Here is a 4583-nt window from a genome sequence, read left to right on the forward strand (position 1 = left end):
ACCATGTGAGGAAAAAAGACCCTTTTAGGGTTGTCAACTTTAGTCTCTATTTTCAAATTGCATCGTTTGTTCACCATTTCCTAGAATGTATATCCTGGTTTCCTGTCACATACCAAGAAGACATTAATTTCTTCATTTCTACCTCACAAACTAAAATCATGGAAATAAATCCTACCTTAATCTAGAGGGCTCTAATTTTCCATGTTTCTTTCACAACACAGTCATTCACCGATGCTGCCTTGGTTTACCATTTTGTTACACTCCCCCTTGATGAACAACAGTCCTTCCGGGATGAAATCCTTGCCCCTGAAACTAAATCCATTCCTCTAGAAGAGTGGTTCCCAATAACCCTCTTCCAGAAACCCATTTGACCCATCATGACTGTAATCGCCTGCTTAATGGGCAAAGATGACTCAAAAACAATAAATAAAGCCACCCTGGGGTTTATGCATAAGATGAATCAGTCGGATTGTGTACTTAACATCCCACTCTACCTATCTATTGTCGTATGCCTTCAGCTCCATTTATTCACTCATTCCTCTTATTTTTGTTACTATTCTCTTCTATTTATATGTTCCTGTATACCCACATTGAAGGATTCTAATGTCTGTATCTTCAAGTGTTTTCTCCCAATAAGCGACAAAATTATGTTTTTGATTGGAATGTCATAGTGAGAAAAAGGCATGGTTTGGGTGGGTATTCCCAATTCATATCGACCTTCATGGATATTTCTTACCGTATCATTCATGGAACCCCTGCCACCTAGAATATTCCCAATGCAAAAAGAGTTACTCCAACTTAGCAAGGATGCTATGATAGGAGATTGGTACCTCTATACGGACTATACATAAATTCGGGTCTATGTTGTGAAGTTCATCCATATCGCCTGCCAGTATTCATGCCTATCAGGATGTTTTCCCTTGAGTTCATCCGACAGATCCTTAGTGTAGGCCTACTTCATTGTGTACAAGAAAATAAGGGATACGTCTTCAAAATGGGACAAACTGTAGGCCCTTTTGTGGTAAACACAAGGACATATTTTAAAATAGTTGAGGCCCTACTAGAATCCATGGAGTTAGAACAAGGAGATACTTGGAATTATGATCCCCAAGGCATCATTTCCCGAAGGATAGAAAAAATTAATTCATCGACTTTGACTCATGGCCTCTTAATACATATATGGAGACTGAGTCCTGAGTCAGCACGGGAAAATCATCAAAGAGGATTGTTGACTCAGTAGGGGATACTGACACAGTGGAAGACCATGTAAATAAAAAAGCTACGATTCAGGGTCCAAAACAAGAAGTAGAAGAAGAAGAAGAAGAAGAAGAAGTGGGGATACAACTAGAGAAACATGTTTTCGATCATCTAGGATTTCAGATCAGCTTGGAAAATCCACCAGCAGACACAGCTCCACCAACAGATAAAGTAGTCATTCAATATTCTTAGGACAACACTACTTCTACAGGATCTAGTTAACCCATGGGAAAAGCCATTAATGAAAGCAAAAAAAAGGTCAAAGAAATATTACAGAGAAAATGGTTTCTCAATCTACCCCTTGTCACACTCAGTTACTGGCTACCATGGACTTAGATAAGGATCAAATGAGAATTTCATTTCAGCACCCATCGTTTCATATTCTGCCCCAGGTCCACAGTTTAAGAATTTGGATGTCTCCCTGAACCTAGCCAGTGTCCCTTTGTCAGATAAGTTTATGTCGGAACCTAGCCATTGTCCCTTTGTTAGATAAGGTTAACCTACATAAGCAGGTTGAGAAATGTTATATAATGATTTGAGTAAAAATCTCATGACTAGCAACAGGGCCGAAACATATATAGGAAAAGTCTCCAATAAAATGAAAATAGAGAAGGCCAACTCAAGAGCTCTATATCTACAGAAAGAATTGTAAAAAGAGTTGATTATTAAAATGGGTATAAACCCAGATGAAAGATCAACCATAGAAGCCATCTTGCAATAATAATAAAAAAAGGAAAACCAAGAGTTAAGGCATAGGCTAAAGATGCCTGGAGGTGAACATGTCTAGACCAAGGAACTAGAACAGGTTGAGATGGAGAAAGAAAAGATGATAAAGGAGTTTGTAGAAAATATAGACGAAGTAGCGTCTTTGGAACAAATGGTGACTGAGTTGCAAAATATCATTGACTCCCATGTGTGTGTAGTAGTAGTACCTTAAGACCCCCAGAACCCCATTGATCATGTCACACAGGATCTAATTGAGCTTCAGCTTTCTGAAGGGGGACTAAAAATGACACAAACGGGCCTACATATTGCCAAAGCCCAGCTAGCTCAGAATGAGAAGAAGTTACAAACCTCAGTAACCAATGTAGAGCATGTTGCTAAAAATCTACAGGCTGCAACATAGGAGATAACTAAACTCAAGGCTAAACTGAAGGGGAACATGTCTCTCCTTGAATCTAGGAAGCTAGTGTGCTACGAGATCATTGAAGTAATGAATCTCAGTCGGGAGAATGTAACTTTGATACATGAACAAAAGGTAATTAGTATAGAGTGTGAAGCACCACTAACAAATGTTAAAGGGATTATTATGAGGAACTCCCAGTTTTCTCTGATATTTATTCACTTTTTGAACAAGATAAAAAACTGAGGAGTTGAGGCCAATGAGCAAAGTAGATAGAATCATTGAATTCATGGAGATATCTAAGGTGATTTCGAAAGAAGAAGCCAGAGTTAGAGTGGATCAAAACCTCATCAAGGTGTAGAAGGATGTGGCTACTTTCAATGAAGAGTTCAATAGGATCTTGCAGCATGGGTTACCTAACCTTTAGGGATCTCGTGGGGAATTGGTACCAAGGGAGTAGTATAATCAGAAGATGATAGAAGCAAAGAGAAGCGCTCGATAATATCATGAGAAAACATCCACTCTAAAGGGTACAACTGTGGTAAATTTCTTAAAAATGGAATTTCAGCTACTCGGAATGGTTAGGATTTTGTTTCACCGCAGGTTGGACTACTTAGGGGTGATTGATCTGAAGAACAAATACAAGCGGTTCAGTTCTTCTCCTCATCCTCCTTCAACATTATGGCAAGGGTGCAAACTCCTCCACTTGTACGCATGGTCAATCCTTGGGCTCGACATGCTCCCCACAAGGCCTTATCATCATCACATCGTTCTTGAAGCTCATTAAATTGTGCTAGCCTTGGCACCTGTATTATTTTTACTCTATGTTTTCACTTTGTTTTGTTATATCAATACATTATTGTTAAGACAGTTGTCCATTCGCACACGCTGGAGTTTTGAGACATGTTTTGACATAATGAACCAAATCAAGAAGGAATATATCCCTAATGGCCTATCTCTGTTCAAAGAGGCCTATATATGAAACTTTTGAGAAGAAACGAAGGTTTCATGATTCTGGAAAGAATCTCTACACTGTTTTGGCAAATGTTTGAGTTCTTTGGATATGTATGTTACTCATAATATTAATGCAATATCAATTATGATTCCTGCGTTTTTGAGATTCCAATATGTCTCCTCTTCTTAATGTATTCATAAATGTTTCATGTTCTTCCCAGATTTCGTGTTAATTAGTTTCTTGACGGTTTTCCTTTTAAGTACAGAGTCATATTAATCAAACTATTGATGAAGAATGCATGTATAAATTGTGAAGTCCAATCTTTAAATGCACTCCGCGAAGCTTAGAATTCATTGTTATTCCTAGACTTTCATCTCTTTCTAAATCCATATATGTGTAGAATACTTGATATCTCAATATCTATGTGATGGGTTTCTTCTTTTAATTCTTCGGTTGTCACCTCCTTGGTAAATCAAATAATTTGGAAGTCCTTGAATGATATCGGCTACTGTTGATTGATATTTATATCATTGTGTACATCTTATGTATTGTGAACTCGTGAACTATGTCTTTCCGAATTTTGTTTGAACCAACTAAATTCAAATCGTAAGTAACATCCAAAATTAGTGCTCTGAATACTTCTAAGAACAATAGGAAATGCACCCAATCTAGATGTCCTAGGACTAGTCTCTTTACAATCCAGAGGTTGTCTCTACGATCAAAAACATATTTTGGCACTGTTATCGGGGTCTGAATTAGAGAATTTTTCCCCTGGGATATGACACTTAGGCACTTTTTGTTAAGATGAGAAAAGATGTTCAGATTGTAGATTCATCACCTTAGTGACTCCACTATCCAAAATCTCAATAAAATCATCTTGGATTTTAGGAGACCCCACACCTGTTCAGATACATCTCAACAAAGGACTCCATCTATGTCTGATCCAAAGAAATTAATCTTCAAAAGAATTTGCAAGGAAAAAACCCCGACTACTAATGCCATTGTCTCCTCATTTCTTGATGTCTTCTCATCCAACTCTCAACATGCCATCATTCATTTCTCAGACTTTACTCCTAGGGTCTTAACCTGTCCTTCCAAAACTGATCTGATATGCAACACCTTTACCACAAAATTCAAAGAATAAGAATTTTCAGTTAATATTCCTTCCTTCTCGTTTCCTTCTCCCCCTAAGATCATCAAGAAAAAATGCATCTTAACTGGCAGTCATACTCATCATATAAACAACTC

This window comes from Pinus tabuliformis, chromosome 8 (assembly GCF_031772625.1).
Source record: "Pinus tabuliformis cultivar Carrire ecotype Pingquan chromosome 8, CPIR1, whole genome shotgun sequence".
Taxonomy (NCBI): Eukaryota; Viridiplantae; Streptophyta; class Pinopsida; order Pinales; family Pinaceae; genus Pinus; species Pinus tabuliformis.